This window comes from Marmota monax, unplaced genomic scaffold, assembly GCF_021218885.2.
Source record: "Marmota monax isolate L192 unplaced genomic scaffold, Marmota_monax_Labrador192_F-V1.1 WCK01_AAM20220418_F8-fsc00037, whole genome shotgun sequence".
NCBI classification, from domain to species: Eukaryota; Metazoa; Chordata; class Mammalia; order Rodentia; family Sciuridae; genus Marmota; species Marmota monax.
The window spans coordinates 14,381,655-14,394,864 of record NW_026693245.1 but is presented as its reverse complement, the minus strand read 5'-3'; the positions used below and the strand labels follow the sequence as shown (position 1 = coordinate 14,394,864).

General features: G+C 44.2%; 1 long non-coding RNA gene across 1 annotated transcript in view; it reads right to left on the bottom strand.

Moving 5' to 3' along the window:
• LOC124100684 (uncharacterized) overlaps positions 1–7,944 on the bottom strand; it is a 96,790-nt gene extending 88,846 nt beyond the window's left edge. Inside the window, exon 1 of the long non-coding RNA XR_009227977.1 lies at positions 7,626–7,944. This is a non-coding gene — a long non-coding RNA (uncharacterized LOC124100684). The remainder of the gene's footprint in view (positions 1–7,625) is intronic.
• Between the last annotated feature and the right edge of the window lie 5,266 nt (positions 7,945–13,210).

Here is a 13,210-nt window from a genome sequence, read left to right as displayed (position 1 = left end):
AGAGGAGACAAAAATGTCTCAACCACATGGGAGAGGAGACAAAAATGTTTCAACCTAGAGTCTCCTGATGTGGATGTAGAAGCTGGTTGATGAATTATTAGAATATAGAGTTTGCACTGATAAACTTTTGAACTTTCATTGAACTTGTAGATTAAGAATAGGCAGTTTTTCCAAGAGGAAAATTCACCAGACAACCAACAATTTTTCTTTCACATATTTAAGCGAGATGTTCGATCTGGTAAGGAAATAATAGTAATTTATGTCTTTGATAATTGAGAAGGATTATAGTTCTATACACAGAAAAAGCAACCATCACCCGGGCCCTCTGAGTCACAAAGCCATTAAAGAAGATGCTTCCAGCTTAAGAGCTGATAAAACCTCCGGATTTGGAGGGTGGTATTTTCCAAGAGGGAGTTAAGACACAGAAAAGAAATCCCCATGTACTTGTAAAATTAGGGCCCCATCTCTGCCTTCCTTCCAAACAACCATGTTGATGCTTTTCAGACACAGCTTGATATCCCATTCTAAAAGCAAAGCATACATACAGAATTGCCTCTCTCTGTGCACCTAGCTCCCCTTCTGATCCTACCACACCCGCACGCACATCACCCGCCATGACCCTCAGTGGGAAGTGACCCTCCAGCAGCAGAGAGGAAGCTGCCTACTTCAATCTGCAGAGACCTATCGTTCCACAAACATCATTTGTCCTGTAATCTGTAGGAACTGCCTGGAGCAGATTAAAGGTTAAGAGGGAAGATTGCTGACCAGCTGGAAACATGTATTTGGTACTATCAACTCACTACAAGAAATTATTTTACTGATAAAACAGTGTCAGCTGAGATCCGATTCCTGAGAGACGGGATTCGCTAATTTTGTTGCTATGACACTGAATAGCTGGTATTAAGAATACACGCAGGTTTGTGGCTCTTTTGCTTGGTTGGTACAATGCACCAGAGACTTCAACTAAATGCTAGCCACTCTACAGCTTGGTTGCTCTTATACTAATGATAAATCCTGTCACCTTCTTTCCAAGGTCTCTTCACTATAATGCTCTTGCTTCTCTGGAATTCAGTTTGAGTCAGCCCTACATTATTTTTAAGCATGTACCTTGCTATATGATTAAAAAGGAGGACACAATCCTATCACAATTTGTCAAGAGCTGATGCTTATAGCATCACAGGTGTTCTAGTGTAAGGCTGGGAAACAGCCAATAAGAACAAGGAACGTGGTCTCCAAGAGACTAGAGATGGAGCCAGCTCCATTTGGGGGGCTCAAAGTAGGCTATCTTGATTGCAAGGAATGGAGATTTCTGGAAGTTTTCAAAAGTAATGAGGGTTAGAAGATGTTATTATTAGAATCTACAATCTGGGAGTGAAAAGGAATTTAGGTCTAGGATCCCATCATCAGGAACTTAGGTCCTAGGATCCCATTATTCACTCCATATATTCCTTTCATGGCATCTCTGCCACGTGGGCATATTTGTCCTCCCCTCCCATCTCTACTGACTTGGCTTACTCAAAGCCAAGTCTGTTTCCTCATACCTGTGGTTTGCATATGACCCCTCATGACCTTGACTCTGACTCCAGGTATTTTAGCTTTAGCTTTACTGCTAACTGCCCTATTTGAATTTGTAAAATAAAGAGAGATAATTTAATTGTTCCTGCTTAAATTTCATGAATCACTCTCAGCTTATTGGCCAGCCACCAGATGGGTTATTCTAGTGTTGATTACCCAACCAGGGATCTATCCTCTATAGTCAAAAAGATCAAGTCAGGGGGTATAAGTAAAAACACCTCTTCAGAAGCTCAATTTATAAAGGGTCTGGCAGGTGTTCTGAAGATTGGCCTGCCTGGTCCATGGTGTAACTAGGCAAGGTTCCACAGAGGTGGTGACACTTGAGATGATCATACAAGGAATCCAGAGATGGATAAGCAAAATATGGAGGAAAGGTGAAAACCAGAAATAGGGAAGTAGTCAAAAACCAGAAATAGGAATGTAGGGAGTCTATTTGAACTTTCATTTGGCTAGAATAGTACTTCTCAAACCATGTGTATGTGAATCACCTGGAGATCACCTGGAGAATTGGAAGAACTGCAAATTCCTATTCCTAGGTCCTCAGTGGGCCTGAAATTGTGCATCATTAACAAGTTCCCAAATTACGCCCACATGCTGGGACATACTTTGAGTAATAGGGCTGGAACAAAGAATATGTCAAAGCCTTGAATGCCAGGCTAAGAAAGTGGCACGTACTCTACCTCGGTAAGAAAGAAGCAGCTCTGAGAAGATGACATAATTAAGGTGGTGTTAAAGGACAATTGATTTGGCGATGCTTTACAGGATAAATCAGAAGAGAATTGGAAGAACAGCCACTTAGCAATCGTAAAGGCCAGTTAGGAGGGATGATCACACTGTGAGAGAAAAAGAAGGGACATAGAAGAAGACATATATAGCCAACTGAACATACCTTCCCCCTCTCTGTACCCAGGCCTGCTGCAGTTGACAAGAAGAGCCACTTCCTCAGGCTTCGTCTGCTAACATCTTTCCATGTCCCTTTGAGGGTGTCTGCTTTTCATTTCAAATCACATCTTAAGATATATCCTCTCTTTTACCTCTAACCCTTAATTTCATTCTCTCTGCCTAACTGCATTTGCTATTGTGTGCAACTTGCTGCATGATTTAACTATATTATAACCATGTAACTGTGTTATTTAGCTATTATTTCATTGTGTACCAGTAACCAAATTCAGTAACTATATTTGTTCTGCTGAGGAGTTTTGTAGCAAGCATATCTGAAGGGCACTAGGCAATGAAGTAAAGTCTATTACCGACTTTATCACCATCAGGAAAATGATCTGTTTGTTTGCAGTTCACTGAAGTACATAGCAAAGAAATTGAAAGAGAGCTTAGGGAGCGTCTAAGTGAAGTCCAGATATGGAGATGGATGGAAACTCTAAATACTATACTGTGTTCAAGATCCCCAAATAAAATAGCAAAGCTGATATGCAGCAGAGAAGTTTCCAGATCCTGTGTGGACGGGGAGAAAAAGGTAGGGAAGACAGACCCTGTATTGGAATTCAGAATCTCTATTATTATCCAGCTTGCCCAATCTCTACTACACAGTTAAAACCAAGCCAAAGATAAGCTTGGCGTTAAATACAAATTCCCTCTGAAATTTTCTTAAGGTTAAAGGTTTGATATATCCTAAGATTATGGATATAAATGAAGAAATCTGTGCTCACCTACTGGATTGTTTGTGCCATTTTGAGGTCAAACCCCTGATTGCTAAAATGGCTTTCCAAGGCTCCTGTGCATTAAATTGTTTATCCACCAAGCAGGACTTTTAATCCAATCCTTTTCCTTCTATTTGGATGGGATTTTGTGAACACATGTATGCTCATAACTCAAAAACTAAACCATTGTTTCTGATCAAAACAAAACCCAAACAAAACAGCAATCATACCGGGTCCTGGCTAAATAAAAGAAAGAGAGAGAGAGAGAGAGAGAGAGAGAGAGAGAGAGAGAGAGAGAAAAGGAGCTGTCCAACCCTGGGAACTAGAGCTAGTTTGATTGCACAAGAACATAATCAGAGTCAGGAACACAATGGTGGAAACAGTCCCAAAGGAAATCAAGATTAAGATGCACACTTTGGCCTCTTCCTACAAGCGCCAACCTCCCAAGCCCACAGGTCATTTTGTTTGACAATGTCACATCGATTCACATTTTACAATGTGCTCTTAACTTCAGAATCTTAATGTGCTGGTTGGAATTAGCTGCATCTTTGGAAAAGAGTCTCATCTTCACTGTGTTTCCCTTTCTGGTTTGTTGGAGGCACCGGCAAGATGTCTTGTTACTCCACTGAATGAAAACCCAGGAAGAAATAAATTTTACACATATATATATAATAAATGTACATGTAATCTATATACGTACATACAAGCATATGTGCCTATTTGTGTGTGTGTGTGTGTGTGTGTGTATATATATATATATATATATATATATACACAAATATATATGTGTATGTATACATGCGTGCATGTGCTTATAGAGCTGCACATGTGGTGTCTCCTTGCAGGACACTGCAAAACTGCATTCAAGAGCACATGGATTTCTGAAAAGCATCCCAAGATCAATAAGAAATGAGATTTCCCATGTGCAGTGAAGCTAATCGTCATGGGTCAGATGCTCTGTCCCATTCTTAGAAAGAAAGTAGAGTTGCCACCAGGAGGCTACTAGAAAGAAGGGGAAGGCTTCAGATGAGTGTGTGAACCTGTGGGAGTTAGTGGGCAGAGAAGGAAACTCGGACATTGTCAGGCCCTCAGCTCCATTCAATGGTGGGACTCAGGAGTCTGGACACATTTTCAAAAGTCCTGATGATGGCAGGGGGCCAAGTGGGGTGGAGGGAGGAATAGCCTGCCATCTTGATAATCTCTGTTATCGCAGGAATTTCCTCCAAGGACAATCAGGAAGGAGATCCCCCATTGCCACAAATTCTACATCCTGCTTCTTCTTTGACACCTTTTGTCAAACCCATCACACCAGAATCATCTTCATTTTAAGAAACATCGTTCTCAAAGAGGTTAAGTGACTGGTCTATGATCTCACAGCTGTTAAGAGTCTTCAACAGAAAAAAAGGCCAGCCTGTTCTGATACAGATTCGCACATGATATTTTCTCCCCATCTCTGGAGCAGGATTTTCAGCAGCGATGTGGCTGCCCAGTGAGCCCTGTCCTCTGAGCTATGGGCAGGACACTGGATTCAAACCTCCTAGAGGAGGCTGATCTCACTTGGTACCTGCTGGCCAAGGTTGCATCCTGCTCTTCCCTGAAATGCCACCCACTAGACCAGTCATAATGAAACCTATCCCTGGATTTCAGCAGCACCAGCAAACATCTACTTCCCCTGAGAAGGGCAGGAGGGTTGAGATTGACAGACCAAGTGTAGATGCCAGTTAGAACATTTTTAATGTTAGGAGAATGATAGTGAAAACTCTTTGAGGACAGATTGTATTTTAATGGCCCAATGTGTATTGAGAAAAATTCCCTGAGTAAAGTTATTGTGAAAGAATAAAAATTGGGCTGGGGTTGTAGCTCAGTGGTAGAGTGTTTGCCTAGCATGTGTGGGGCACTGGGTTTAAGCCTCAGCACCACATTAAAATAATTTTTTTTAAAAAAGGTATTGTGTCCATCTACAACTTAAAAAAATGTGCAATATGTCAAAATACACTCTACTGTCATGTATATCTAAAAAGGAAAAAAATTAAGGAATAAAAATGATGACAAAGAAACATGTCCCAAGTGGAGTGGAGATTCTGGTGGCATGAGGAAGAGCTATGGGTGTTGGGGAGCAACTCAAGCCCAATAGAAGTTTGCGAATTGAGGTGAAGATTCAGAGATATGTGGGATACCAGCCAGAAGTTCGATCCACTCTGAAGAGCGCAGGTGGGGAAGCTTCCAGGGGAGCCAGGGGTTGAGGACAGAACAGAAATGGCTGCTTAGGAAATGCGTGGTTACAGAGGCAGCTGCTTTACCCAGAAGACAGCAGCAAAGAGCCTGGCTGTCAGACAGGGGAGTCCTGAGCCCTCCATAGCCAAAGGTCAAATGCAGAGATGGTGGTAAGATGTAGAGGAAGCTGTGGACTAGCTCACTCAACTTCCCTTCCAAACACCCCCTGGGACCTTCTGCGCTGCCCACTCTGAAAATGAGACTCAAAGCTACAAGCTTCTATTGTTCCTTTGCTGCTAGGTTTCCTCCACCCAGATGTTCACTCAGGAGCCCAGGTAAGTGGGTGAGAAGCAGGGCATAAGCTCTTGACTCCGCTGGCCCAGATCTTGGAGAAACAGTAGTCCTGCAGTAGACATAGAGACTTGGTGTTCTCAGGCACATCAGAGTTAGGGTCATTCTGGGAACGGGAATCATTTCTAGAAGCTCCAACTTAAACTGCATGCCTAACCTTTCCAAAACGCTGTAGGCCAACTAATACCTGACCCATAATCCCCTCCTGTCTCAACGAGATGCATGATGCCTACAAGTTGTCTCAGTTAGCACAGGTGGTGGCAGGCCTGGCCACTGGACACCCAAATACGTCATGTTTTGAATCTCTGCCTCTATATGATAAAATTATTTTCAGTGGTAATCAGACTTTATTCTTCATCTCATGATTCATTCATTAGCTTTAAAAACAATAATTTTAAAGGAAAAAAATTTAATTTTAAGGATATTTTTCAGGCAAACATTTCATGTATGAACTAAAATTTGCGTTTACTACGTTTTAAACACAAATTTAAATTCCAAGTGGTCACATGAAGGAATGACAGAATTGAATTGGGATTATTTTTGTCCTGGTTTTGTAATCACAGCACCCTCACCCTGTTTAAATGCCAGCATACCTAATGCCACAGAGGCTTTAGACACCTGCCAGGCCCGAGGCCAGCTTGAACCGTCTCGAGCTACTCTTCCTCACAGGGAGTTAGAATTAACTTTCACATAGAAAATATTTATTAAAGAATAATTAATAAAATGTTCACATCTGAAGTGTGTGTATACAGATGCATATGCACATATGTGTATCTGAATATACATATATGTTAACATGTACAGAAACATATATAAGTATATAATTAAAATTCAACAGTCACCACAGCAACTGTTTAGAAAGTGAACCAAAAAAGATGTGGGGGGAGGATTATTTTATCACTGACATTGTTTAGAATTGCTGGCCTGGGGATAATAAAAAGCAGACTGACTTACAGTTGATTTTATTATTGGGTTTAAATCCTCTGCACACGATGCAGCCCTAGATGGCATGCACTGGGGAGGACACTCCTTCCTCCCAGCCTCTGGTGCTGTGGAACCCCAGGGTGGGCCTGAGCCCACCCCACACTGAGAGGAAGTGGTGAGGTGCACTGAGATACTAGGTACCACCACATTGCAGGTCGCTCAGCCTAATCCCCTCACGATTCTGCAGACTCCCCAACACTGATGACGTTTAAAGACCCTTCACACTTGCCTTTGGTGATGAGGAACTGAGAGCCCAAAGCTGCGGAAACCGTGGTGCCGAGTTCTCAGTGGTGGAGTGACTCACCCACCCCACGAGATGGAAATGTGCGCTTCAGCAAAATTGAAAGTCATTTCACGTCATGAGGGCGCCCACAAATAGTTGAACCTGTAAATGTTAACTCTGCCAGTGCCAAAATTCTACCTTAACTTATACCCTTGGAGCCCTCCTTTGCCAGGTCCAGGAACTGCTGGAGAGAAGGTTCCAGCAGAGGCAGGCTGCCCTGGCAAGGCCATGACACAGGGCACAGCCCGTAGTGACAGAGGCTTCTCTCTCATCCCCTCTGAATCCTGGTTGCTTTGAAATATGGAAGCTTTGTGAGGGCAAAGGCCAAATTTATGTCTAGTGTTCCTCAAGGTACCCACTGGGACAAGTCTGAGGAAGGCTAATTCCCTACCCCTAGGTTGAGTGGAGCTTGTCCTTTCTCCTCTAGATGAGGAGTTTTTAACATAAAGGTACAGACTCTCAGAGGGTGGCTAAAAACAAAGCAATTTTCTATCATGGATTCCAAGATCCTATGGGAACCTAGGGAGAATGTCTCCCAAGACAAATAAGAAAGCAGTACTCACCACCACACTGGGAGAGAGCACTGCACACTGGGGGACAAGATGCAGGGGGGCAGCGTCTGACTCACACCCACAGAGCCTCAGAAGACCGTGACCTTCCTCTAGAGAACAGCAAGCCAGATGCCCCTCAGCAGCTTCCAAAGATTTTCCCAGCAGTAAGGGCTGCATGCCAGTCTTCTTGCCTGGCACTGCCTGGGAGGTGCCACCAGCACCCCATCCTTCAGGACCAGTGCATGTGATCCTGCCCTTACATGGAGTGATCAGGCAGGAGGGGCCCGGCAGTCTAGCCTCATGGCTCGTGCCTAGGTGTCTGGGAGCAGGAGGACATGCACTGCTAATACAGCTTCGGCACCTAAAGAGATCACTGTATTACTGTCAAGTGATGTCAGGCAGCCTTATATCTAAGGACTATGGGCCTTAATTACTCCAGAGAACAGCCTGGAAGCCAAACAAAGAAAGGCTTGTTACAAAGGCCTCTTTGTTGAAAGGGCCTTTGTCCCAGGGAGGGGATGGCTCCTGGCACCTCTTACCAGTCACCAGCCCAGCATGGGGAGGTCATACAAGTCTAACCAACCCTCGGGTATTTCAGAAGACCTATCATCAAGTCCCAGCTGGCTCTGATTTGCTGGCTGTGGGATCTAGTATAAATCACAGATCCTTTCAAAGCCCCCGTTTCCTTTTCTATGAAATGGAGATAATGGATGTGAATTTCACCCTCTTTTCCCCCAGTGCCCAGGCAGGGCACCCCTGGGCTGTTGGAGGTGTGGGGCACCTTTGACTCATACCCTCGTACTGCTGAGCAGTATTTATGCCTAATACTATAGCAGGCAAAATCAATGTTTCCACACCCTCAGTCATCCCACGTGCAGTAAACACACATGTAATAAGAAAAGGAATGTGTTGGTGCTGGATATTTCTCCTCTTTCCTTCCCAAGACCCAAACACCCTGTCAGAAATGAGAGGCAGAAACTCGCCTCCCACCTGGAAGGCCAACAGGATAGCTACTCCTTCCCCTCACTGCCTAGAGACGGAGAAGCAGGCTGAACCCTCAACTGGCCAAGCCAGCACACCCACCCTGAACCTGGAATTGGGGCATGAGACGGAGGCTCAAGGAAGAAGGAAACTCCTGGTGATGCTGGTGGAGAGGAGAGTCCCAGGCAGTGAGGAGGGCCTTGGGCACAGTCCTCACAGCCTGTTCTGGGGGGTGGGGGTTTGGGGGCTAGACTATTGCCTCCCAACCCCTTGCTGCCTTTCTGAGCTTGGTTCTCCAACCTCCTGCCAATTCTGTAAGCTACAGAATTGCCTTCCAGTACATTCTTTCTCTTCTTAAATGAACCAGCCTTGGAGTCTGTGGTTTGCAACCAAGGGTTCTGCCTAATACTGTGAAAGATACAGTCAGGGAGGAAGTCATCCAAGATCCCCAGGATTTTTTTTTAAATGTGCTTATACAAATATATTTATTGCAGCTTCACTTAAAACTGTGGAAACTGAAAAGAGCTTATAGCTGATAGTCGTGACATGGTTAAATGAACTCTGTTTCCTTTGCTTGGTAAAGTGCAATCATTAGAGTAAGGGGTATAAAGATGATAGGGTGACAAGAGGCCCTCATGAGGTAGACTGATGAGTGGTAACAGGACAAGAAATCATATGTACAAGATATTTGACGCCCCTCCCAACCCAGCCAAGACTGTATGCTCCCTAAGGAGCTAGACTTTTATCTTTCTTATTCAGAGTCTCAGCTAGCCCCTGGCCACAATAGGTACTCAACTAATATTTATGGGATGAATGAATGAGTAGATGCACTATACACAGGGGAGGTGTAGGGAAATACCTTTAAACACTACTCATGATTATTATGGGTTAGTCAGAATTTTTAAAGTCCTTTTTTTCTTTCCTCAACTTCCAGCTTTTCCTATCATGCACTTTTATTCATTTTCCTGAGAAGAAAAAAGTTTTTCTTATTCTAAACCACTGGTAGGTGACCCAACTTCCCCTAATATTTATGTACCCTCTCCTGAGACCTAAAATGCAACCAAGCAGGGTGATAAGGGCAAAGGAAAATGTGCTCCCCTTGCCAAGGGGAAATGCTCAGCCAGAGCAATCCATTAAGGGGCCTGGCTCTGTGGCGGAGTAAACACCGCCTTCCTGTGGGCAGCAAGTACCGAGTGACCTTCACAGCCCACAGCCGGAGCCTGCAGCAAGAGAGTCTGTCTGGGGCGATGCAGCGTCGCCAGGTGCCCTGGCCAAGTCAAAGGCCGGCCGCCCGGCTCTCCTGTCATCTCTGCTTGTCATCATGGGCTTTGTCACTCGTCCTCGCACACCACGGAGCCTGAATAATGGCAGATTCCATCGCCAGAAGGAGTTCAAAGGAATCGACTGCCCCATCAGATTGGCATTCAGCTGAGGCTGCCACCAGCTTAGCAAGTGGGATCCTGTCCCACCTCTGAATGACTAAGCAGGGACGTGGAGGAGTCAGCACTCTGCTGAAGTCAGGAGGTTGGCTTCATGCAGCCCAGAGCTCTTGCAGACAGGAGAGGAAAGAGGATTTTAACCAGCCAGGTGAGCTATAAGGAAGTGAAATCTGCTGGCCGTGGACACCTGCTAAGACCACCACCAGCTTGCGCTCGCTGTGATAGATTCCCTCTCTCTCTCTTTACACACACACACACACACACACACACACTTTCATTATGATAAAATCCATCAATCACACAAAGGGAAACTCTGGACATGGAGAAAAGGAGATACACACAAAAGCACACACCTGCAAAGGCTCCGAGTCACTAACTTCTTGCCCTTTTCTTTTCTGCAGCCATCACTTCCCCTTCTCCTGTCAAAACATGCCCTGTCCTGGTTTGATTCAACCCAGGGCTACCAGACCCAGGATCGAGGACACACCCTGTGGCATGTTTTGCTCTTTGTAAAGGGGAGCCCGCAGTGCAGCACCAGCCGGGTGGCAGCCCCCTCAAAGCTCAGTTCCCAGCCCTGCAGGGTCTTTTCTTCAAACTCTGAAAGTGCCCCTCCTTCAAATCCTGGGTCCCAGCTCTGTGTGATCCCTCCTCCAAGCTGCGGAGGTAACTGTTCCAGACATCTGTGTTCTGCTGTGCTGGACCCTCCTCGAAGTAGCCGGTGTCTAACAACCCCGGCCTTTTGCCTTTGCCTCTTCAGCCCATGGGGCCATATCTGCTTCCACAGTAGCTGTCTCTGAAGTACCTCAGGATTCCGTTTTTAGCCTTTTTGAACTGCTAATACTGGTTTAATTAATTCCCTTTATTAAATTCTCCCTGTTAAAATAACTATCATGATCAACTCCTCATCTTAATTGTGTTTACATGATCGAAAGACTCTTTGGAGTAGCATTAACAGTTTTGGTTTCCTTGGTTAGTTTCGCTGTATTCAGTTTAAACCAAAACTCATCCTATTTTCCAATGATGCTTTAATTTTATAATCATCATATGTGTGTGTCTTCCTGGTTGGACTCTTACTGATATCAGAAAAACTAGTAGGAAAAAAATCTGTCTAGTGGAATCTGCTCATTCATGAAGACAGGTTTCTAGGGCTTTGATGGAGTGATCCACCTCCTCCTCCCCAAGGGTGGGGAAGAGCTTTTCATCTGTCATGTTCAAATGGTACTTCCCAAGGAACTGTGTTCAAAACCTAATTGGAAGTTACCACCCACTAAGCTGTTCAAGTCATTGACCATTTCTCACTTAGATTCTAAGGAGTTTTACGTACAGTTAAACAGAAAAGGGCATGTGTCCTTGAACATAGCCAGGGGTTCCAGAAGAAAGAAAGGAAATAAATTCTGAAGAAAGAGAGTCTCAGTAAGGAAAAGAAGACCCAACTGGAGAAGAAAATGCCATAGAACAAATACACAGAAGGAGTTAAGCAACCCAACTCTTCCTAAAGACCAAAGGGAGGCCACCACACTGGAAATCAGGAGAGGGAGGACTATTAAAATCACAGGTGGTTGCAATAACCACACATACATTCAGTGCTGAATTTCCAATCCCTATCTCCTTACTTTGGGAGCAATTAGTCTCGGGTGAAAAATTGCACTTGCAGCTAATTGCACCTGCAATTACCTACTTCCGGGTGCAATTAGCCACTTGAACCTAATTCTGAGTGTGCAAGTGTTTAATTGCATATGTGAGGAGGTGATTCCAGACACAGTTAGTTGTGCCCTCAGTCTTTGCACCTGCAACTAATTGTGACTAATAAAACAAGTCTCCATACAAGTCAGGTTGAAGGCACATATGGTGACCCTGTTTGGGGAACCAAGAATTGGATTGGTTGAGCTGATAGACGTACAAGTGTACTAATGGGAACAAAGGGACAAATAGTTAAAATTGTCATTCTTTGGATGTATGATAACATTATCCACATCCCTTCATACATTCATGCTCCTCCTGGGCTATGGAATATCAACTCAGCTGATTAAAGGCAGTACCCTGCCCTGGCTGGCATAAATATTTGCAAAGATAGCAGTAACACTTCTGCTGACACTGAGGAACAGCCATAAGGTGAAGGTCAGGACTACATTGCAGCCAAATCCCCATTTTTTGGTTTAACTCTGATGAGAGGGGTCAAAAAACACTCAAGTACCAGGTATTTGTTGAATACCTATGTACTACTATGTGCTAAGTCACATAGCGAATCCAGAGATCAATAGTCATGGCTCCTGCCTTCAATTTCCTGTCAGTTCCACAAATAACTATTGAATACCTACCATCTGCTTGGCATGTCAAAGTGCTCATGAGTTTATTGGGAAAATCCATTTATTCTGTCTTTCTACAAATATTTATATATCAAGCCCTCATAGAACTCAGATTTAAGTTGGGAAGATAGATGTTAAATAACTATTTACTCAATTAATGTCCTCACTGCAGGGGCTATGAGAGTGCATGATTAAGGCCTGCCCTGGGCTGAACATTTAGGTTAGGATTCTCAAAGGCATTTATGCCTGAGCTGATTTAAGATATAGCTAGAAAGAGGGCTAGGGAGAGAGGGCCCCAGGCAGAGGGAACAAAGGTTCTGAGACAGAAAGGAACATGCCAGCACTGAGAATAGGAAGAAGACCAGCGTCACTGGAGCAGAGTAAGAGGGAGAGGGGCTGAAGTTTATGTAATAGGCAGAGGAGGTCCTCCAGAGTACCCAAAACTTGCCCCAGGAGAGAAATGATGACCCCATCAAAATGAAGGCATTGTGTGGTATATCAACAGTAGCCAAGTGGGAGTCCTGATGTGAGATATTTTTTGCCTCTCTTGCTCTTATCTCACCAATACCCATTTGGACCTTGGAAGAGCTAGAGAGAGATGAGATAGAGGGAAGATCAAATGGCAAACTACTCCCTCCTTCCCAACTGTGCACAATCCTGAGCTTCAGCTAAGGTCAGTAACTGTAATTTGGAAGTGAGATTGAAGTTTTGCAATAAACTTGAAACTTAATCTCTTTATCAAAATTGTTCTAATAGTTGGGAGCAATTCAGAAAGCTAAAGATCTGTGTGAGAAGTCTCTTCAGGATGAGACACAGGAACTCACCTGAGCGGGTTTGAAGGCTAAGTGGGAGAACCATTCAGTGAGGAAGG